This window comes from Meriones unguiculatus, chromosome 8 (genome assembly GCF_030254825.1).
Source record: "Meriones unguiculatus strain TT.TT164.6M chromosome 8, Bangor_MerUng_6.1, whole genome shotgun sequence".
Taxonomy (NCBI): Eukaryota; Metazoa; Chordata; class Mammalia; order Rodentia; family Muridae; genus Meriones; species Meriones unguiculatus.
In genome coordinates, this window is record NC_083356.1 from 98,578,875 (window position 1) to 98,602,801 (window position 23,927).

The following is a 23,927-nucleotide window of genomic DNA, read 5'->3' on the forward strand; positions in this document are numbered from 1 at the left end:
AACCCATTGTACTTATGGGTACAATGGATCAGTTCCTATTTGTCCCCATGAAGCCTTCAGCGAAGGCCCAGGGCCCAGCCTCACCTGGCGGTGAGGTATCCTAGACGAACGGTTTTGGAGTCAGGGCAGGGGTTCAAGGTGGGAACTGAAGGCAGGAACTAATGCAGAGGTCACGGAGAAGTGCTGCTTACTGGCTTGCTCCTCATGGCTTGTTCAACCTGTCCTCTCATAGTACCCAAGACCAACCAACTGGCTCAGGAGTGACACCAGCAATGGTGAGTTGGGCCCACTCACACTGATCACTAATTAAGAAAAAGCCCTACAGACTTACTTACAGGCAAATCTTTTTTTAAATTTTTTTGAGATTTATTTTATTTATTTATGTATATGAGTGTAGCTATCTCCCTTCCAGAAGAAGGCATCAGACCACATTATGGATGGTTATGAGCCACCATGTGGTTGTAGGGAATTGAACTCAGGACCTCTGGAAGAGCAGCTAGTGAGTGTTCTTAACCACTGAGCCATCTCTCCAGCCTCTACAGGCAAATCTTATGGAAGAATCTTCTCGGCTGAGAGTTGCTCTTCCCAAATGGCTCTAACTTGTGTGGAGTTTACAATAGCTAGGGCAGAGCACGTATTTAAACAAGTCATGTGGCGACCTGGACTAAAGGCAGTGCTGGCTCTCAGGGGCTCTGCCTCTCTTGGCATGGAAAACCACACCTTAGTGCTCTGCCTCTTCATGGGAGACCTTCAGTCTTCTGAGGGAGTTGGTTGAGCTTTCTTGCAGTGATGACTGTCTTCTGTCTATCAATACTGACGTAAAGGGATGGTAAGACCTTAGAATGATACAGGAAACTGTTGCTTTGCTCAAAAATAAAAGGAAGCAAAGGTTTCTGTAGTCTGGAGTGATGGGAGAATCCCACTTCCTTAGACTCACAAGGGAAACCAGGCCACTCCTCTCCCTTAGCTACAGAGCACAGATTTATAGATTTGGGAATAGAAGTCAACTGAGGGCCAGGGAGAGAAATTCACTCCCATTAGCTCATTCGGCTATAGCAGTGCTTCTCAACCTGTGGGTCATGACCCCTTTGGAAATCCCATTTTAGATATCCTGCCTATCAGATATTTATATTAGGATTCATAATAGTAGCAAAATTACCATAGCAAAAATAATCTTACGGCTGGGGGGTCACTACCACAGGAGGAGCTGTATTAAAGGGTTGCAGCGTTAGGAGAGTTGAGAACCACTGAGCTACAGGGAAAAACTTCAGGAACCGAAGGAGACCTGCCTCCGGAGCCCTAAGCCTGTGCCAGGCACTTTGAGACATGTGTAGAGGTATAGAAAGGTGACATCTCTTCACCACGTCGGCTCTGTCCTCCTAGTTTGTCCGTTAACACAAAAACAAAATAAGACAAACAAACAAACAAACAGATGCAGAGGCTATCGGAGCAGGCTGGGGGTGCAGGAGGCAGCCAGCGTGACCCGAATGTCTTAGCTGAGTCAGCTCTTTCCCAGGGAGGTCCTGTTAGAGGCATGCAATGCGGGTTTGAGCACTTAGCTCTTTGAGTTGGCCTAGCCATCTCTCTGGCTGGCACCCTTTTACACTTACTTGTAGAACTTGCTCAGACCCCAGCCATCTCAGCCATCTCACCTTCTGCGCACACCTGCTTGTAGTTGCATTTTGTGTGCCAGTTCTAGAACTCACAGGCTGGCTTCGGAGTCACAGAGATCCCCCCACCTCCCACGCCTCTGCCTCCCAAGTGCTGGGATTAAGAGCGTGAGCCACCAGTCCTGGCTCTACAGGAATGACACTGGAAGCCCCATGGTGCCCAGGAAAGCGCTGCTGTCAAGGTGCCGATATGGAAGCTGTGATCATAAACAGAATTATGGGTTTGGAGAAGACAGTGCTAATTTAAAACTTAAGAGCTAGAAGCTGCTTATTAAGGTGGGGGGAGGGGAGGAGCAACCAAAACATAGAGTTATCCAGTAGTGGAGTTGGCTGGCATGAAGCCCCAAGAATGTTTATGGAAGGCCCGAGTGAGGGACATTTGGGAAGTGACGTCACCTGGGGATCTTCACCAGATGCCAGCTTACACAGCTGTGGCTTTGACCATAACAAAGTGCTGACCTTTGACCATCCTACCTTCTTCCAGAAGGAAAGAGGCACAAGGCTGTGTCGTTTTTGTCTTCTTCATTTTTTTTTTATGTTTGTGTGCGCGTGTACACACACTCGCACGAGTGTGACGGTGTGTGTGTGTGTGTGTAGGTCAGAGGACAACTTGCTGGAGTAGGTTCTCTCCTTACACCACTGCGGGGCTCGTGGACATGGCCGTCCATCAGAGGGACTGACATGGCACTAATGAGATGGAGCATGTTCAAACCCTGGAAATCTCCAACTTGAGATTTAAAATCTCCTCCTGAGAACGGAAGGTGTGACACAAAGCTCTCTTCCTATTTCCGAGCCTGCCTCAGGAGCACGTGACATAACCCCAACGTGGTTACAGGGGTCAGTCACGTGAGCTTGTCACCTGTTCTCTTCCCCCATGTAATTAGAGCACAGACAGCACCCTGGTCCCAGCCAATGAAACGAATTCACACCCCAAACCCCTCCCCACTGCCCAACGTTAATAAGTCCCTGTTTCACATGAAATAAAGCACAAAGCGCCATCTATTTCACCAAAGATCCTCTGAGACTTTCTTTTCTGTTCTGAGCTGTAACACTGGGGAAATAAGGGCTCCCCGTCTCCCCTAAGAATTCATCCACGGACCCGGGACTTGACTGTCAGCGGGGTGGTTGCTACAGGACCGAAGACGCTCGCCTGGCCACCGTGGGCATCTGCTGTTCATCTGAGAGAGCTATAGTTCTTTGCTGCGGTGAAATCTTTTCTCTACGACATCTCCAACCGGACTGAAAATCCTGTGGCATGGACCGCATCCTGTGCCCAGAACCTGACGTTCCTGAGGGAAGCGGATCTTGGTACCCCCAACTTCACCCTTTTCCGTCTGGAGACCTACAGCGCTCGAATCTTCGGGCACAGAAGAGCGCACTTCCGGTGTGGTGTCCAGCAGCGTCAGGGCATTTCCGGACAATGGCACCACACACTATGTAGGCCCGAGGGATGGACCTCAAGTAGTCGGGTTTGGTGGCAAGTGCCGTTCCCCACTGAGTCCTCTCCCTGTCTGTTTCTATCGATCAAGGTTTGTGGTGCTGGGGATCGAGCCTAGAGTCTTGAGCATCTGATCAAATGCTCCATCGCCTGCCACACCCTGACCTCCTTAGGATTAGAATTCCTTGGTGGATGAAATGCTTCCTTTCAAAGAAAGGAGGTAAAAATGTAAGCAACAGTTTAGGGAACTACATGGCATGGAACAGGGGGGCCTACTGAGAACAGTCCTTGGGGAAGGAGATGTCCGGGGAGGGAGGCTTCCTGAGCAGGTAGGGCAGGGCAGGAGCCAAGCAGGATGAGAGTGAGGCCGGCAGACATGGTGATCCCTGGGCTGGGTGACTCCTGTGAACAAGGGACTGAGCTAGAGGAAGCATGCCTAGGAAGAGAGGTGGATATATGCAGAAGAGGCCAATGGAGGTTAGAGGCCACGGGGAGGCCGCATCCGGGAATCAGAGCTCTAGGCCAGTGGAGAAACTTCTCATCCAGTTTTGAGTCACTGATAGCGGTGCCCTTCACCCTGGACAGGCAGCACACATGGCTTTATGAAGAGCTGCAGAGAGACCACGAGTTAGAGCAGGGGCGAGTAGACCGTAGTACTTTCCTGACCTTTCTCCTCGCCGCGGGCTCCCGCCCTAACAGGCTTTTAAGGGAAATAGCACATTCTTTTCGGTATTTTCCAGAACCAGCCTCCCATCCCTAAGCCCGCAAAGCCTGCTGTGTAATTACCTCTAGCAGGCCAGAGGTCGTTGAGAGCAGCAAGCGGAGGCAACATCTGGTGATGAGAGCTTAGATTTCAGTGCTCTCCCTGAATTCTGGCCTGAAGCACTGTGGAGAAGGGGAAGGGATCCCGGGGAAGGTTGTGGTGGGGCTGTGAGGTTGGTATTTCTTGCCTGAGATGAAGCTGATCGGCATCCAAGGGTGGCCTGAGCAGGCTGTTTCCTGTCCTGTATGCAGGAGTAGAGCTCACCCATTCCAGCCAGGCCTTCTCTTCTCAGCGCTGGGCTCGGCAGGATGGGAGTAGGGCCAGATGGCGGGTGGGGAGTGGAGGGTCTCTTCTGGCCTCTGCGGCTGCCTCCCTCGCCTTTGCCCTAACCTTACCAGAGCTCCCTGGGAGGGAAGCTGGGATGCGATGATGGCCATTGGATGTGACTCCTGATGGGATGGGTGGTATGGACACATATGCCAAACTGCAGATTCAGGGTGTGGGAGGATCTGCAATGGTGATGAGCCTCAGAGCAGCCCAGTCACAGAGCGCCTCTTTCCTAGAAACAGGGAGAGAGAGAGAGAGAGAGAGAGAGAGAGAGAGAGAGAGAGAGAGAGAGCGCTGGGCATGTCTGGCAGATGTTCTCTGCACAGGGCAATTTCTTGGGTAAGATGGCAGCAATAGCAAATTTACTCCACACAGAAACTGCCTATAGACAGCTTCCCTGTATATACATTATCACTTAAATGGACTGAGAGATGCCCTTCCTGAAGTAGCTTCCTCATGAGCCTGGTCTGAGGATTAAAACAACACTAATAGGGTAAATTCGCTGGATGTTAGTGTAAGTCTCACACTGAGGTTCTCTTTCAAAATTCAGTTTCTCCAGGATGCAATCAATTCCATCTATTGCTGTATCCCAACCTGTTAATAGCAGTGCGCTGCCTGAAAGCAGGAGGAGCTACAGAAGGCAGCCGAAGGCAACCGCTGTTTGAAGTAGAAAGGGCAGAGGATATAAGGGTTTCCTTTCCTTCCTCCAGGATTTACCTCAAGCCAACTCAGACCCTGTCATGCAGCAGCTCCCCGCCCGGGGAGACCCAACAAACAGGATAAGCTTGAGGCTCTGAGATGGGTGCTTTTCAAGTCTAGACTCACTGCTGTATCTTTAAGAAGGGGGAAAAAATGTGACAGTAATGTAGAAACTTCAGCCGGGTTTCCAGTTCCAGCCTTCAATGCAGAGCTGCTCTGCCTGGCACTCCTGCCTGCACCTTGAGAGTGTTTGTCTTTTCACCTGGCCAAGAATGCAAGCCTGTTCTCCATGGAGAGGAGGTCTGGGTGGCAGTCAGGTGGCCCCAGCACAGAAGCCAATGTCCTGCCTCCATCAACCTCCAGGGAGAGCCTAGCTTCAGCTCAGCTGTTTTCAAGAGAGAAGGGAGGTGTCCAGCAGGGGTCAGTGCATTCCAAGCAGCCTGGCTAGCTGAGCCTGTGTGTACTTCCCAAGCCAGTTTTGTGTAAACAACCTCAGGGCCTGTGAGTCTGACAGAGGGGCCCTGAGTGGCCAGGCTCCCAAAGAAGAGATTTGGAAGCTGAGCTGGAAGTTTTTGTTTTTTTTTTTTCCTAGAGAAAACTGAGATTTACCATGAGTCTAATTATTATAAACCCGGTTGAAAAGTGCACAGTGATGGATGAGAGTGTGGGCACCTGACAGCAGCTCATTGGGTCTGTTCTTTTGCCACAGGGCGCTGTCCAGGTCTGTCCTCCTCTAAGGAAAAGCTTGTTCAAACCAGCCTTAGGATTTTCCCTCCACTTGATGAACCACTCCAACTGAGGTCACTGGAGAGAGCCCTGCACTGTTCAGTTCTTCTTGGGAAACTATTCTGCACAGAGGCAGCCACCTACCAGTTTCTCTTGTCCACATTGGAAGCCTGGAATTACCAGGGCTTCCACAAGGGCCTCTCTTCTGGCTTCACATCAATGTTGATCCGAAAGACATGATAGGGAGGTATAGAGAAAGGCCGTTTGCCTAGTGATCAGCATTTATCAGAAGGCTGCTATTTTCAGAGGCAGTACAGGAAACCTTAGAAGACTGGAGGCCTAAATTTAGGGAGATCAGGAGCTTGATGTGCTTCTGAGTTTTAGTTGTTGATCAACATCCAATCCTTCTCTATTGTGCTGATTCCAATCAGAGGACTCTTCCCCGGTTCATAGGCTCATGATGGCTCATCCCTCAGACACCATGTGGGCTATGGTCTGCCTGGCCCATTATGGCTATCTGGGCAAAGGTAAGGGTATTCTGGGTGTTTTATAACCAGAGGAGTGTAACTGCTCCATCTATTGATGATACATTACGTGCCAAATCTCTCAGTCCCACCATCCAGTACTCCAGGGATGAGATGGGTGGGTCCAGAGGTGATCTTATTTAACACTGAAAGCAGTTGTTCAAATGTGCCATGCCAGGCGAAAGCCACGTTCCAGCATAAACTATTGCCAAGGTACCACTAAACATAAAGACTCTGAGCAGAAGTTTGCTAGCTTTTGTGCTCATAAGCTGGTATAAGGAAGGCTGAGAGAAACACAGTCAAAATCAATCAACGATAGATTTTTGACACCGATACCGTGAATGTAAATGCTTGCAGAAAGGGAAAGGAAGATAAGACCAGTTATTTTTAAGTTCTCAACATGCTGGTGTCCTGTCCCTGGGCAGAAGATAAATATTCATTGAATGAATCAAAGGATGGTGAATAGTTTAAGGAGGTGCAGGCAAAATTTCCCGTTTCCAAATGTGTTTTGCTTTATGCTTGACAGGCACCAGAGAGGCAGTCAAGGAGACCTCAAGGTCTTCTGTGTGTGCTTTAAAAATTGTGCCACATCTCCATCAAAATCCTGGCACTGTCTAAAGTCTATCTGGAACTGGAAATGTTTTCTATTTTCAAGCTCATTTATTTCCTTGCCTCCCATATTCATTCTCGTATCTGAGGGCTTCAACCTGACATAAAGAATAGAAATGTGGTGGTTCCTGTAAAGCAGACATGGCAGTGCTAGGGAGATTGTAAAAAAGTAAATACCACAAAAACAGGGAAGCATCAAAAAACAGAAGTGTGCCCTTACCATTCTCGAGATGAAAAGTCCCGGTGATAAGAGGGTAGGTTCCTCTTGGGGCAGCACTGTTCCTTGTTTCTTTGCTAGCCCCTGTGATAGCAAGCAATCCCTTGGTTTATAGTCTTATTAGTCAGTCTCTGCCCCTGTTTTTAAATGCTGGCCTCTGTGTGTGTGGTGTCACTCTTCATAAGGCCATCTTTCCAATAATGAGGTCAATTGTATTGGAAGCAGAGTATACAGTACTTCAGTAAGACCTCATGTTAGCTGTTGATTACTCACGGGATGGGTGACTGCCATAAGGTTACATTCTAAGGGACTTGGGGACTAGGACATTAACACTTTCCCTTTAACATTAACACATTAACACATCTGATGAGGAATTGGAGATATAACGGAATCTATAACAAAGGACGAGAGACTATCTGATCCCAACACAATGGTGACACACATTCCCCACAGTCAGTGGCTCTGATTTGGGAATTTAGGTTTACACGGCTGAAAGTTCACACGAAGGTAAGGCATCCCAAGATCGTGCCCACAAACGGATAAACGTGTTTTTGCTTTGGTTCCTTTTTTGTTTCAGCTCAGATCAGAATGTCAATGGCCACTTAAAAGGAAAAGGCTTTGTGTTCCATCACCAGCCTCCAGAGAATTCTTATTTTCAGATTCCCAAATTTGAAGCTGTCCAGAACATAGAATTTTATGTTGGTATCAGTGCCACCTAATCTCCGTGATTTGCTCAGGCAGCTCTACTTCCCTTCCTGGGTCTTCTACCTACAAGCTTGTTGAAATGGCTGTAATACATGTAGAAATGTAAGAAATATCCCACTTGTATTAAAAGAATGTGGGCTGTCTTGTTCAAAAAGGTTTGTCTTAGGCAGAAGGAGCATGTCCTAACACTGGCAATTTTAATGAACTGCATGGACAGCCCTGTTCTGACTGAGCCAATGAAGATCATCTGCATGGCAGCAGAGCTGCTTTGCCTGCAGTCGCTTGTGTTCCTGTAGGTTTTCAGTGGGCATGTGCCAGGGTGGTATATATTTTGTATTATGCAGCAGCAGTAGACAGCTAATATTTTTCCAGTTCAGTTATTCATATTTCAGTCTCCTATAGAAAGAAGTCATTTCATTCTTTTTTTGCTGCAGAGAAAGGAAGGAGTCTGCGCTACTCTTCACCCTTGAACAGCCTGAGGCTAATGCCCATTTGCAAAGCACCTCAGGAGAGCATTTTTTTTTATTTGCTCTGCTTTCTGACCTCCTATGAGACATCACAGTCAAATGTGGACATTAAAAACTCTACTGAGGGATTCTATGAAATGTGACAGAAAAAAAAAAAAAGATTCAGCTCTGTGAGTCCAACATTTTGGCTAGATTTAGCTTTGTCCTTAGGGACTAGGTCACCAGGACTAGTGTTACTCTTATGTAGACCATATCAAAAGTTTCACTGGACCATCCATAATTTTCCCCCAGGGAGGGAACATTTTCTCTTTTTTCCCTTGAGAACTGCAGGAATCTCAGACTGTACCAGGGAGATCTAATCCATTCTGGCTGGTTTGACTCTGATACTCTGTGTCCCCAATTATATCAATTATCTGGGTAATCTTCACAATTAGTGGAAGAAGGCTTGACCCGTCAGGACCAGCTCTAGCGAAAGGATTTGGGTGTGAGGTGTAAGCCACCTGCTCTGTGGGTGTCAGAGGCTAGGTCAAGGAAGGCGCTGGGTGGTTGCTGGGGTGAGCTTCCCAGTTAGCGATGGAACGGGCTGTGATGTAACCAAGTGAGTGGCCTACAGGTTCTCAGGAGATCAGGTTTCTGGTTAAGTGTGGGCTGTGGCCAAGCTGTGCCACATCGAGCTGGATTCTTCACCTCATAGTGACTTCACATTTATGAGGTGAAAGCAGGAAGCCAGATGGTATTAGTTAGTGTTGATGGAGCAAACGATGGTAGAGCACAGCAGTAAACACTATTTCATTCTGTCCTCATAACCAGCTTTTAAAGGAAAACGAGTTTCTGAGGTCACACAGTTAGTGCTCACCATTCAAAGGGCAGGGCATTTCCAAACTCCCTCCTGGCTGGAATTTTAATGGCCGTCTTTGAAAACTAAGGAGAAGACTTGGCAGGCCAACCATGGCTCAGGTTGAGACTCTTGCTCCCCAAGTGTGTGGATGAACAGTGTGGCCTCTCCTTCTGTCGTCTAGGAAAGGCAGTCCCTCAGGCCCCGCTGCAAATCTGAGCGAGAATTTAACGTGTTAAACCAGATCCCGATGTAACTCCAGCATCTTTAAAACTTTGCGAAATGCTGGTCTGAGGCCAATTGAAGGTCAGTCGGACTGGGACCAGTGCAACGATTCCTGCTTTTTCTCTTCTCTAGTAAACCCTGAAGATCCGATACTGGGGTCCCAGGGGAAGGCTGCTTGGTTCTGGAAGTCAGTTTTGTGCGCAGGGCTCTGCGTTTGGTCTTTCATGTTTCACTCATGTCATGTGCTCATAGATTTCAGCTCCTCTCCCGAAAGGAAGCCTCCAGAAACCAAAGTACGGCAGGAGTTAAAAATGGTCTTTGTTGGCTGACAGCGGGAGGTGGCCATTATGAGTGGATTAATGTGTGTGTAGGGCAAAATTCTCAGATGTCCTTTTATAGGCAGGAGAAATTGCTGCTCTAACTCTCCCTCTGGCTTCCCTTCTTTATTTAACAATGGCTGCACACAAAAGCTTTCTATGGAAAGATAATTGGATTTCTAACTCTATTTGTTCAAAACTCACTTAACATTATAATGGTCCTAGTTATATTGTTTGTATCAACCCATCAGTAGTAAAATACCAATTTCTGGATAAATATCTAATTTTTTTTTTTGTGCCTACATCTAGCATTGCAAAAGCAAGCAGGAAGAAAAAAAGAAAAAGAAGCAACCAGAAATAAAAATACATTGATAAAAAATAGACTGCATACATGGCCAGGTGCTCTGCTTGGCTCCTCTGTGCTGGGTATGTCCAGGCTTTCCAGGCTCCATCAAGCCTACCTGTGTCTGTATTTGCTCAGTGCTTAATCAATGTGCAACTTTCAGATCACTGAAAGCAAAGCATTCCCTGCTGGACTCACGGACGAAAGGTTAATGGTACCCAGTCTAGAATGAATAAAACATATTCTTTAATCTAACAGGCATTGTCCCTCCTTTCTCCCAAGGAGGCTGCAACAGAACCTGACTCCTGAAATGCTCTTAGACAGTCTTAGCACTGGTAACACTGTATATCATGTTTTACTATTTCTATCTGTAAAGAAACCTAGTCCATACAATAAGATAAATCTTAGCATTTGTGTGTGGGGGGCACAAGTCTGTGTTGAAGTATAATTAATATACTTAGACATATGGCTAAGGGTGAGTCACTAAATTACTTAGCAACATGTGTCTTATTTATAAAAGGAGAAGTGTGTTGGCTACACTGCGGAAGCTAACTTGCTAACTTACTTATAAACTAACACTTACTAACTTGATAGTGTGCTTAGGTCACCTCCCGGGGGCTCAGTTTTTCTACCTGTTAAATGGTGCCACTCCCTATCACCTGGCCCCACAGGCTCCAAGCATCAAATGAGCTAATATACATGAAATGATAAAGAACAGCGGGTGAATCTCATTATGCAAGGATAATGGCTATTAAAAATTAAAAAGAAAAGTGTTTAAAATAAGAAGCTTGTGTATGCCTGTAATTCCCGCACTCAGAAGGCTGAGGCAGGCAATGTAACACAATTCTAGAAACACAGATGACCATGTTTGTGTCTTTGCACACGGTCAGAATTGATAAAAGAAACAAAACAAAAAACAAATCCACAAGCCACATTGGTAGTGATTTGTCCTGATAACTGGCTGAGGCAAATGCAGTTTCTTTTATTCCAATCTTAATCGTGTTATTAACTTCAAGTAGAACCCTACGTATCACAAAGTAAATACATCTGTGTGTAGGTATGTGTCGGCTACAGAATGGTTACAGAGAATTAAGGAGGCCAGGAAGTCCCAAAGAGGCCTGAGGGGCAGGAAGGAAGGAAGGCTGGTAGGAATTCGAAAGTGTCTACGTGGGAACAAGATAAGGAAGCCTCCAGGACGCGCTGGTCCAGTTAAGCCGCAGATGTGGGGTCAGGAACCGAGAAGGCTAGAGAGGTGCACAGGGGAACTGAGTCCACGTAATCTAGGTGGCTGAAGAGATGCCAACTTTTGTGAGTCGCAATGAAGCCCCTGATAAATAGAGACTCTCTGATTGTTGTTCCCTGACGCAAAGGCCATGTGGTCAGATGGCAGGTGAGAGGGGCCAGCACTGTCACTGTGTTAGGTGTTTTCCTCTATGTGGGGGTCTCAGTGAAGGTGCTGCCTCCTTTCTTTAGGTTATCAATAAATCCTCAGGCCTGTTTTTTTCTAGTATGATTTTGATATGCCCATAGGTTTCTGCAGTTGCAGTTTATTTTGTTAAATTTATAGGCTAGTGCTATGACCTGTGTTGCTTAGGGACTGACCTAACTGGGGCAATGGGTAATGAGGAACTGAAACAACAGACAGACACACAGAAAAGCTGGGAATGGGTGGGCCATGCTCTCTGATACACATACACTAGCAGCAGCCTAGAAACTCAACAAGTTTACTGTATACAGCACATAGGAGGGTGGAGGAGGGGAAGGTAGGAGGGAAAGGAAGAGGCAGGATAGCTCACATAGGTAGGAAGTCTCGATAGGTGGGCAGTCTCAGGTTGCAATCATCCCAGAGGACAAAGCTGCAGCTGACTTTTCAGCACACACTTGTCTTAGCTAAAGGTCATCCGCTCTCCCAGGGGGAAGGCTTTTGCATTCCTCCAAGCCTAACCTGGGCTGGTGGGTCTGAGGCATCAATCAGGGCCATGCTGCTGCCAATAACACACGTTTACTCGGGACTTCATTGGCTCCCCACAAGGCAGCATTCCTTTCAATTTGTAGGAATGGTTTATATGTCAGCCCAGTCCTCCAGGGTGCTGCTGGATATACACTCTTGTTAACGCACCCCCCGCGGTGACCTCTGAGTCTGCGCTCAAAATGGAGTCAAAGGTGGTTACCAAATGGAGTGTCTCATGGCAAGGCAGCCATTTTACCCAACATGGAGTAGCTGAGAGCTACTCTCGCCAGGCCACCATTTTACACAACGTGGGGTAGCTGAGAACAGGGCAGAGATGACCTTAGTAAAAACTCTTTTACCTTTGACCTGTAGATATTAAGAGAAAAAAAAAAACACTTATAAATATACCATTCCTCGCTTTTTCATAGATTTCTTTTCATCCTTTGATATTTAAAGCTCTCTTTTATGAAGCGCAAATTGTGTCCATGCCCCGTTCAGATGAAAGCCTGTATCTATTGCAGGGTAGGCAATTTCACTCGGTTTCAGTCAATCTGTATTTGATTTGCATTGTATTAGTCACCTAATAGGAGCATCTAGCAAAGATTTTGCTGCCAATATTTGAGATGTGATGACCAAATGGGACTAATTATATGAACGGTCAGTCACTTAGTGAATCTTTTTCTGTCCAGAGAGAATTACTGGATATCCACCCAGTGGATCATCTTGGAACTGTATGACATGTAAAAGGGGATCCTCCACCATTTCTATCAAAGCTGGGTATTATCTGATTCTCAAGAAATTGATTGAGAATGAAATTCTTATGAATCAGACTACCTTTCAACTGCCCTTGGAGAGGAGATACTATTTTAAGGCATCTTTTGCTTTTTCTCAAGTAAGATGAAAAGCCTACATAATCCCTTGATTTAATCTGACTTTATATCTGAATTTCCAGGAACCACAATTTCTTAGAGCAGAGTGATGCAGTCTCCGTTCTGACTCTCTATCTCTTATCAGACAACAAACCAAGTCCGGGGTCACTTTGAAGTTGGCTCATGTGGGCCAGTCATGGAAATAGGTTCTCCTTTGGCAGGTAGAGTTGACTGTGGTTTGTGGAATGCTCTGTCCTGGTGACAGCTGTAGATATGTGCAGATCGTCCAACCTAGTACAGGCAGGAAAGGCTTGTGATCAGTGTAAAGACAAGCAAACTGAGACAGAATGACTTTTTTTTTTCTCCTGAGTGCTCATCATAACCCATCGTATGTCTTGACATGCCTGGCATAGGAAATATGCAGCAGATAGTTCCACCCCAGCCCTTCAGTTAGCTTGTCACAAAAGCTAGGAAGGTGGTTCTAGTAGCTGCATTTGCCCTTCCATTAGAGTTGAGCCCCCCCATTGGGGGCCAAATATAAAAATATGGGCTTTCTATGCCTGCCCTAGCTCCCAAATAATGGCACAGAGACCCGTTATTTTTATTAGTTGCTTCAGGTACTATAGCTGGGCAGATAAAGAACCATTCTAACCCAACTATACTGGCCTGGCCTACTTCCCAGCCACGTGGCCTGTTACCCGCCATCTTAGTGTCGCTCTGGCTGTTCCTTCTTCATTCATGTCCTCATGGAGATTCCCTCCTCATGGTGACTCTCCTCTCTCTGTTCCCCACTGTGGGATTGGAAGTTCTGGTCTTAACTTTCCAGCTCAGCTATTGGCCATTTAGCTCTTTATTAGCCAATCAGAAGTGATGGAGAACAATTTCTACACAACATTGATAATGGAGATGCTTCATAATAATGGAAACGCCAACGTTGGGATTATAACCAGACCTCTGGGTACAGAAGTCAGCATTTGAATACACAGTTCATGAAAACATCCTCCAAACAGAATTGTCTGGTATTTGTCACCATTACAAAAGCCACCTTCCCCCATCTTGAACAAGTGAAGGAGAGGTAGGATCCAATGGGATTTCAGTGTTTTTGTTAGATTTCCTGAACCTGCATCGGTATATAGAAGCAGAGGAACCAGCAGGGCTTTTCTGAGGGCTCTTTAAGTGACTTTGCCATGTCAACAATGACCAAGTGGCTTCCAGATTCTGCAAGCTGACCTTGGTAACGACAGAAACCTTGAGCTGTGAGAAAATGCAGGGGACATTTTGAAGGTACTCTGTCCTTTTCTTCTTACCTAGAAAAGTAGGAGGAAAAGAAAAGAAGAAGAAAAAAAAGAACAGAGGATGAGGGTTACTGCATTGGAGTATTTGCTGTGCTAATAGAAGGGGAGAGCACCATACTATTTTTAAAGGAGAAGGTCTTTGAAGAAAATGAGTGGCTTCTGCCAAAAGCCTTTCCATAGCAGAGCAGCCCTGCATAACCTTCCCTGCCAGGCCTGTGCTTTCGAAGCTCCCAAACATGCGCCCATATCACCACTTCTTAAAAGCAGTGCTAAATGCTTGTAGCATGTCATTTGGGAAGGGGCACATGGAATCCGTTCTGAATTCTCTTTGAAGGCAATATTTAACATCTACTTCCAAACTACACATTTCTTTGTTCTAGCCAGGACAGTTGCTTTCTCTCTGACCAAATCACAGGGCTGAGGAGCATTTAGTGAGAGATTTCTGGGATCTCATTTCCGAATTGCCAAAAAGCACAACACTACCGGTGTTGGCTTCAAGCCTGCCTCCAACAGCCCACAACCCCATGTAGTATCTTGAAGGGGAACTTAAGAAAGTTGTGCACCCCTGTCCTTGCAAAAGATGTCATGAGGTGGGACATTAGAATCAAATGCTGCAGATGGGCCGTATGAAAGAGATATCAGTTCTCTCTGAAAGCCTCTCCATACCTCCTGTGTCAGTCTGGTGGCCTATTAGCCATCCAAGAGTCACTGAAGATTTCTGTGGTAGAGAGCAGCTATTAATGCGGATGAGAAAGTAAGCTTAAATGTGAGACCTGTGTGATGCTGGAAAGCTGACTAAAAGAATGACTCCACCAGAAAGGCCATTCAGGGCAAGGAAGCATCATTTAAGGATTGTATGCTTGCTTAGAAAAGCATGAAGAGAGTACAAGCTCATGATCCTCACCCTATACAGCTTTGCCACGTAGGCAGAAAGTAAAGTGAATACCCTGGACACTAGAACAGTGATTTTCAGCCTGTGGGTTATGACCCCTTTGGCAAACCTCTATCACCAAAAATATTTACATTACAAAGTTAGCAAAATAGCAGTTATAATGTAGCAACAGCAATAATTGTATGGTTGGGGGTCACCACAGCATGAGGAACTGTGTTGAAGGGTCACAGCCTTGGGAAGGTTGGGAAACACTGCACTAGAAGGAGTGACGTACCACATTTCTTGTACATTTTTGTTTCCCGACATAAATTCTGATTAACATCTCCAGTCACGTGGAAGCTCAAAGCCTTCATGTCCAGTGTGCACTTGGTGGAGCCCACTTTGCAGGGACAGAATGAAAAGCAAATGATAAATACTTGGGCGTTGGGATGATTTCAACAAATCTCAACTATCGATGCTAGCTCTTATTCAAAGATGGAGTACTCATAAATTCTGAAGTAGTCTGATGTGGCCTTGAGTGACAAGTGATTTAGAAAAATATAAAATTAGTAGTATTTGAGGAGTATTTTCAAGAGCATGTTGCATTTAGACTAGCAGTGAAATGTGGATGCAGGACAGGCTTGCTGTTTAAAGGCCAGTGTAGCTGTCAGCCTGCCTGGAGTAGAGGCTGAGTAAGGCAGAGAAATTAGATTGGTTTGAAGAGGCAGACTTAGAAAATGCAATGACGGAAGGCCAAATGGACAAGCTAGGGGAGAGAGAGAGGTGAGTGTCTGCAGGAGCAGATGCAGTGGGGGCAGGCTTTTCCGGAAGATGAAAGGCACTGTGGCAGCCTGGGGTAAGGCACCTGGGAGCTGCAGCAGAGTGAAAAGGTTGCTTAGAGTGGGATTACAGGAGACAAGAAATAAGCATAAGTTATGTGCCTGTGCACAGAGGGCCCATTATGGAAAGTGAGTCTTAACTGAGTGCTTCCATTTGCTATCGGATTTTGGCTTTAAGAAAAAGAAATGCACTCAAGATAATCTAGTAATTAAAGACTGTACACAAGTCTGGGAACTGAGGACAAGCCAAAGAAACCACTAAGTGAAGGCCTTGGAGATATTTCCCCTATGGTCCAACGGATGTAAAAGGCTGGGTGTGCATTGCGCTCCATGTCCCACCAATCACAGCCTTCACCATGCAATATGTGTCTGTGTCCTATCTTCTCCTTCCAAGCCCCTCTGCTTTGTAGGTACACTTTTTTTTAAAATTTTCTATAGTGCCACGAGAATATTTTGCAAGCATTAAACTAGTCTGACTTATCTCCCTCTCAAAGAATATTCTTTGTAGCTTTCACCTCTGAGCTAAGCCATGAAATACCTTGTTGTGAGAAATCCACCAGAGAAGACTACTCAGACCCGGTTCGGGCCAATAGAAAGTCTTTATTAGCTTGATGGTGACCACACTGTGCGCCTGCAACTCCACAATGTTCTGAGCCCTTCTCAGCATGAGCTTGTAAGCACGGAAGCCGCATCCTGAGTTGACACACCCCAGTTGCCAAGAACAGTAGTGCTGGTAGAGGGACACTGTATTTCAAGAGAAAGGAAGGAAAGTCCCGCCCCTTTCATCCAGAATGACCTCTAGAAGAGGGGCGGTACTGGAAAGTGACATTGTGTTCTCTCCATACCACCCTAAGGTCAAACCTTAAAGGCAGGGGATAGCTTTCTTAACACTCAGGTAGTGTGGATACTTAAGGAGCACAGTGATGTTCTCTATTCTATAGGGAGGATTCCAGAAAGCAGTCCTTTCTCATCTTTCTCATCATCAAAGTAGCCTGGTGCTATGTGGAGATAAGACAGACCTCCCACTGCTTTAGTTCTTCCGTCCTGCTCTTAGTCCTCCAGTGATGAGAACACAGAAGGAAAGGACCTCAAAGTTCTGTGAGCATGGGAATTTTGATGCTGAGGAAAATGAATGCCACAGACCCTTAGGAGAGATCTATTCAATCAGCCAAATGGCACAGGGCTGCATGAGCCAAGGAGAGCCACCAGCCCCTGTCCAAGCTGCAAATGGCCAGATCAAGTGATACCAGCTGCCAGTAGCAGCTGTGTCCATGGGGTCAGCTGTGACCTGGATTTCAAGGACAAATGGTTGCGGAGAGTAGAGGAGACAAAGGATATTGTTTCTCTCTGAGGGTCTTTCCTCTCAAAACACGAGGACATACCAGTTCCATTTGCCCCAAAGTCTCAGACATTATGTTGTAACAACAACAACGAAAGTCTAAATCACAAGTAATCACATTCCAAAGAATGCCAAAATTATTGCTTCAAACTAAGAACGGGCCTGGTATTTTATTTTATGTTGTTTCTTTTGTTACTCAGCAGACAGGATGAAGATCAAAATAACTATCACTCAAATGAAGTGCCTATATTTGGGAATTGTATTTTAACTACTTTCCTCATCCCACTGTCGTAGTAATACTCGCTCAGAGTTTCCACTCTCTAATAACCACACTTGACCAGAATCCAGCACGACTTCCCAGCCAACTTTCCGACTGTTTTTTTAACTTCATTTCATGCTGCTAAACATCGGACTTGCTCATTGTTAGTTTGCTCCAGATCTCTTTAGTCAGAGACACCACGCAGTCTCACTGCCCCGTTGCTTTTGTTTTTTTTCCTCTCTCTTGGATTGGAATCTGACTTTATAGTGGATTAGAGTTCTATTCAAGGGGGTTTATAGGAAAGAATTTGAGGTGCGTACATTGGTAAAACTGTCAATTCTTTATTTGTTTTATGTTTGAAGTCACAGCCAAATGAGAGCTTAGGAGAGTTCCTTGTATGTCTGAAAATATTCTATTTTGACATGGTCCTTACCTAGAACCACCCCACCAGACTCCCAATTTTTGATTTTCCTACCACCTGAAAGGAGGAGTATGAGGAGTCAAGATGAGTCTCCTTTTCTTAATCATACTTTCATTTATAAAACCACTAAGAAATCGCAGTTAATAAAACCTTTCTATTGTATATTATGAATAAGTGCAATTTCTTTTCCCAATGAATCTCAACATATTACAACACAGCAGTGAAAAGTCTTGTTCTCCTCTGAAGATTTGGAAGACAGTTAAGCATTTTGTGGCCTGTCTGGGTGATAAGTACGTAAGCCAGTTGTTATTTTTCTTGTGTGTGTCTCTCTGAGAATTCTGGTTGATAGTGTAAGCTGGTTAACAATGGTGCATTTATCCAAGCTACATTCCACCCCAAAACAAGCATTGCACCTTCCCACCTTAGAACTAGGCTCCATAAAATCACGAGCAGGGATGTTGAGATTCTCTTAGGAAGACCCAACAGGAGAGCCCATACTAGACAATGCATTATGTTTTTACGAGCCAGTCCAAAGCCCCCAACCTTGGGGTATATGACAGAGGCAGCTCCTGGCTTTGTCTAACACAGCATGGGTTTAAACCTGCCTTTTCTCACATGAGTGCCAGTGGCCAAAGGAGCACTTTGCTGTGAGGATTTGATGCAGGCATTCATTTTAAACCCCAGTCCTGCTCTTTACTCACAGGTCTGGCACAGGTTTGACAGGTTCTAGTGAAAATCGGAAGGTACACAATTCTCCCTCTCTCAGTAGGAATATTGACAGGTCCTTGTAGTCTGTTGACTTTTGGAGGGAAAAAGTAACCAGTAGATTTCAAAGACTAGAAATTATGTCCTTAGGAATCTCAGCTTAAGCAGATGTGAAATAATTTAAAAATCTCTAAGAGCATAACTAGTAAAGGCAGGTCCTCTCTTTAAAAAGTTTAGCCTTCACTTTTAGGCTATTTGTTTTTATTGGCATATGTCATTTGTACATAATTATACAGCAATGGTTTTGTTATGATGTTTTCATGCTTGTGTTCCCTGTGTTTTGCTCACATTTATGCCTCGCTACTTCAGGCTTGTGCAGCAAGTATTTTACCCACTGAGCCCTCTCTCCAGCAGGCCACCACCCTTTTGTATTCCTCACCCCCCCTCCCCACTCCCTGACTATGCAGTGTTCATGTCCACGGTCCCTGTAGAACCGTGGTCTATAGCTCCGAGACTATGTTCCATTGGTTAACCTTGTCTCCAGCCCCCCGAGGTCTCCTTCCCTTCTATATGTACAGGGTACACACACACACACATACAGGATACATGTGTATCTCCATTAATCCTCAGTTCAGGGAATCCCACAGAAGAGGAGCCGGAAAGATTATAAGAGGGGATGGAGGACACCAGGAGAACAAAGCCTTCTGAATCAATTAAACAAGGTACATATGAGCTCACAGACTCGGAAGCAGCCAGCACAGGGCCTACACCAGGTCCTTTGCATATATACACACACACACACACACACACACACACACACACACACATATATGTATATATATACATATTGCTAATCTAATAGCTATAATATATATACATACATATATATTATGTATATATATGCATATATATGTCCTTATTATGTATATATATATACATAATATATACATATGTAATATATGTGTATGTGTGTGTATATATTATAGCTATTAGACTAGCATTTTTTATGAGATTCCTGACTGTGAAAACTAGTGGGTTTCCGACTCTCATACCTGCTGTTGTGACTCTTTTCCTCCCGTTGGGTTGCCATGTCCGACTTGGATAGTCTTTGCTTCATTTTGTTGTACTTTATTTTGTCATGTTTGGTTGTTATCTCTTAGAAGTCTATTCTTTTCTAGTGAGAGGCAGAAAGGAAGTGGTACAGAAGCTAGGGTAGGTGAGGAGTACCTCATAGGAGTAGAGGGAGAGGAAACTATAATCAGGATGTATTGTATGAGAAAATAATCTTTTGTTGTTGTTGTTGTTTCTTTGTTTGTTTTGGTTTTTCATGACAGGTTTTCCCTGTGTAGCCTTGGCTGTCCTGGACTAGCTTTGTAGACCAGGTTGGCTTCAAACTCATAGCAATCTGCCTGCCTCTGCCTCCCTGAGTGCTGGGATTACAGCTGGGTTCCACTGCACCCAACAAATCTATTTTCAATAAAAGAAAAAAATATTAACATTAGTTAAAAAAAAATCCTAAGCATAAACCTAACCAAATAGGTGGAGGCTCTCTACACCGAAAATTTTAAAATAGCGGGGAGAGAAGTGAAGACACTAGGAGATGGCAAGGCTTCCAAGATCACAGATTAGCAGAATTAATATTGTAAGAATGGCTGTGTTACCAAAAAGCAATCCACAAATTCAATGCATTTGCTATCAAAATTTGAATGCCCATCTTCCCCAAACTAGAAAAACCTAGAAAAACAAAAATCCTAAAAATTAGTATGAAAATACAAAAGACCTTTGATAATCAAAGCGTTTCTAAATAGAGCAATACTGAAAGTATTACAGTCACCAATCTACACTACAAAGCTATAGTTACACTACAAAGCCGTAGTACCAAAGTCAGCCTGATAGGAGCATAAAGCCTGACTCATGCACCAATGAAATAGAGTAGAGGATCCAGACATAAACTCACACAGCTAGCATCACCTTAACCTTTGACAAAGCTGCCAAACACAAACTTTGAAGAAGAGTCCTTAAACAATGGTGCTGTAAAAAACAGGAATTCTGCAGGTAGAGGAATGAAACGGAGTGAACTCATTCTGTATACAAACCTTGTGGGTAAGGTAAACATGACGGACATCGGAAGAGGGAGAAAACAGGGAACAGGACAGGAACCTACTACAGAGGGCCTCTGAAAGACTCTACCCAACAGGGTCTCAAAACACATGCTGAGGCTCATAAGAGTGCAGGGAATCTTATGAAAGAAGGGGCAGATAGAAAGACCTGGAGGGGACAGGAGCTCCACAAGGGGAGCAACAGAACTGAAAAATCTGGGCACAGGGGTCTTTTCTGAGACTGATACTCCAACAAAGGACCATGCATGGAGATAACTTAGAACCCCTGCACAGAAGTAGCCCCAGGCAGCTCAGTATCCAAGAGGGTTCCCCAATAATAGGTCCAGGGACGATCAATCTCTGACATAAACTCATGGGCTGGCTCTTTGATTACCTCCACCTGAGGAGGGAATAGCCTTACCAGTCCACAGAGGAAAACAAAGAAGCCAGTCCTGATGAGACCTGATAGGCTAGGGTCAGAGGGAAGGGGTGAAGAACCTCCCCTATTAGTGGACTTGGAGAGGGGCATGGAAGGAGAAGAGGGAGGGAAGGTGGGATGGGGAGGCGATGAGGGAGGGGCTACAGCTGGGTTACAAAGTGAATAAACTATAATTAATATAAATAAATAAATAAATAATAAACAAATAAATAAAAGCACACACAAAAAGCCTAGTGGATCAAAGACCTCTCTGTAAGGTCTGAAACTCAGAACGTGCAAGAGGAAACATAGCCAAAATGCTTCAAGGTATAGGCATAGGCAAGGGCTTTGGAAAAGAACCCCCATATCTCAGCAAAGTTTGAAAAATAGAATTACATGAAATAAAAAAGAATCTGCACAACAAAGAAAACAACTGCATGAAGAGAAAGCCTTCAAAATGGGAGAAACTGTGAAATATACATCTGACTGATATCTGAATTCTATAAAGAACTCAAAAGAAATTAAGCATCAAACCCACATATTATCTAATCGATAAGCGTAGTGATGAATGGAATAGACAGTTCTCAACAGAAGATATAAAAATGTCAATAATTATTTGAAAAAATAGCCAACATCCTTAGCTATCAGACAAATGCCAATTAAAACCACATCGAAAAATCCCATCTTATTGCAGCCCGAGTGATTATCATTGAAAACAATAAGTGATAACAAACGTTGGTGAGGATGTAGGATGAAAGGGAGCCTTTCTTCTGGGGGGGGGGATGTAGAGTGGCACAGCCACCATGAACACAGACCCTCAAAACGTAGACTTACCCTTTGACCCAGCTACTCCGTTTCTGAGTATATAATTGAAGGACTTTAAGCCAACGTACAAAAGGGATGTTTAACATTCATCTTTATTACTGTGTTGTTTAAAACTCCAAGGTGGAGGTCCAGACTGGCAGTCCACCAAGAGGTGAGCGAGTAAACACAGTGTGATGCGAGCACACAGCTGCCTCCGCCCATGAAGAGAAATGAGACGATGTCTTTCACAGGAAAAACTGGTGGAATGGAAGACTGTCATGTTAGGCAATCACCTTTTCTCTTACATGCAGAATCTAGGTTAAAATATATGTATATACATGCATGTGTAGTATGTTTACCATAAGATGAAAGTGGAAGGAGTATGAGAAAAAAGGAAAATGCCTAAAGGTGCAGTTGGAGGAAAGAGAGAGTGATGGAGTGAGAAAGAGAGGCAAAATATCATGTTTCCTCTCATACACACACAGAAAGACACACGTGTGTGTGTATATATATATATATATATATATGTATATATATATATATATATATATAAAGCAACAAGGGCTTTTTGTCTTCCCACATCCCTCCCTGGTGGCCCTAATATATATGGGTCCTAATACACATGCATATATATATGATATATATAGCTAATGTATATAATGCACACATAATATGTAGTATATATATGTGATGTGTGTATATATAGGGTATATATGGGTGTGTATATATATATATATATATTTTTTTATGGTATAGGTCATAGGGTAGCTCTATTTTTAATTTTTGAGGCTCTGTATTCTGATTTTCATAGTGACTATGCCACTTTACATCCAGAGCATAAAGGCTCCTTTTTCCTACATCCTCACCAACATTTGTTATCTTTACTGTTTTTGATGATAACCACTCTGACTGGGATAATATGGGATATATTTGTGTGTGTGTGTATGTATATATATATATATATATATATATATATATATGATATATGATATATGATATATGCCCCTTATGACACACACATCACAAAAGCAGGATGGGCACTATTTGTGGGGAGGAATAGGACCATTCGGGAGGGATGCGGGAAGGCAAACGCCCTCATTGCTTCCTAAGATGGGCTAACTGTAGGCTCGGCACAGCTGGCAACTGCTTTTGGATGGAACATCTGGTGACTCGGTGCAGGCCTGGCCTGCTCCCCTAAAGTCTGGCAGAGACCTCTCCTATCTCAGCCCTAATGTGTTAGGGCTTCTTATGCTCCCAGAACAATCTAAGAGCTAAGGGGAGAGGAGGTAGATAGAGGAAACAGTACAGAGGTGACTTAGGGGCAAACGAAAGGCCGGACCCTCTGAGAATCATGGCTGGATGCTCACCTAGAGGCAGACTGGGTTAGATTGCTTCGTAGTGCCTCAAAAACTAATATATACAGGGAACAAAGCAATCATGGACATGGGGTAAGGAAGGACCCAGGTTTACACGATCAGCTCATGGGTTTCACTCTGGCTTGAGAGAATAGCTAGGCTTGAAAAATTGGCTGGGGCAGGCCCATAGGAGGCTGGCCATTGGGAAGATCTTGGGAACAATGAAGTTTTAAGGGGAGTTTTCATTTGATGAGTGGGACCCACATGATTATGGAAAGAACTGAGTGGCTCAAGAAAGAAAAGAGACTGAGAGTTCCCCACAGGCCTTTCATCTCAACCCCTGCGCCCTTCACGTAGCCCAGATGTTTCATCCTTCTGAATGAAGCAAGTACGTAAAGAGTCTTGTTTTAAAGAGTCCCAAATCACTATCCTTCTAAAGGGGCCTTCTTCTCTCTTTAACCATATTCTTTCTTTTCCCAGACCTACCATTTGTGCGGCTAAGAAAAGGAGGAAGTCCAAAGCCACATAGGGTAGTGTTCCAGTTTCAACCTGTTATGGAACTCTGTCCTCTTGAACACTCAGCAGCTCTGAGTAGCAGCACAAGAGCACACCAAACTGGGCTGGTTAACATGCTATCATAGAGGGACGAGGGAGCTCACTAGCTACACCCTAAGCTTTAACTCGTCCCAATACATACACGTGTTTAGCAGTTGCTGAAGGGGTGGGGTGGAGAACATGGGGTAAGGAAGGAGACATTTTCTTTGGGAGTGTAACCACCTGTAAGTTGCCCACGTTTCTCTAGAAAGCTGCAACTAAACTCACTGGTTCACCAAGCCA

General features: G+C 44.8%; 1 long non-coding RNA gene across 1 annotated transcript; it reads right to left on the reverse strand.

The window, feature by feature from the left end:
- Positions 1-2,881: 2,881 nt before the first annotated feature.
- On the reverse strand, positions 2,882-9,357 carry LOC132655905 (uncharacterized). Its single transcript, XR_009593854.1, has 3 exons — positions 9,002-9,357; positions 3,895-4,430; positions 2,882-3,718 (listed from the first exon to the last, which is right to left on the reverse strand). It is a non-coding gene; the product is annotated as an uncharacterized LOC132655905 (long non-coding RNA).
- Between the last annotated feature and the right edge of the window lie 14,570 nt (positions 9,358-23,927).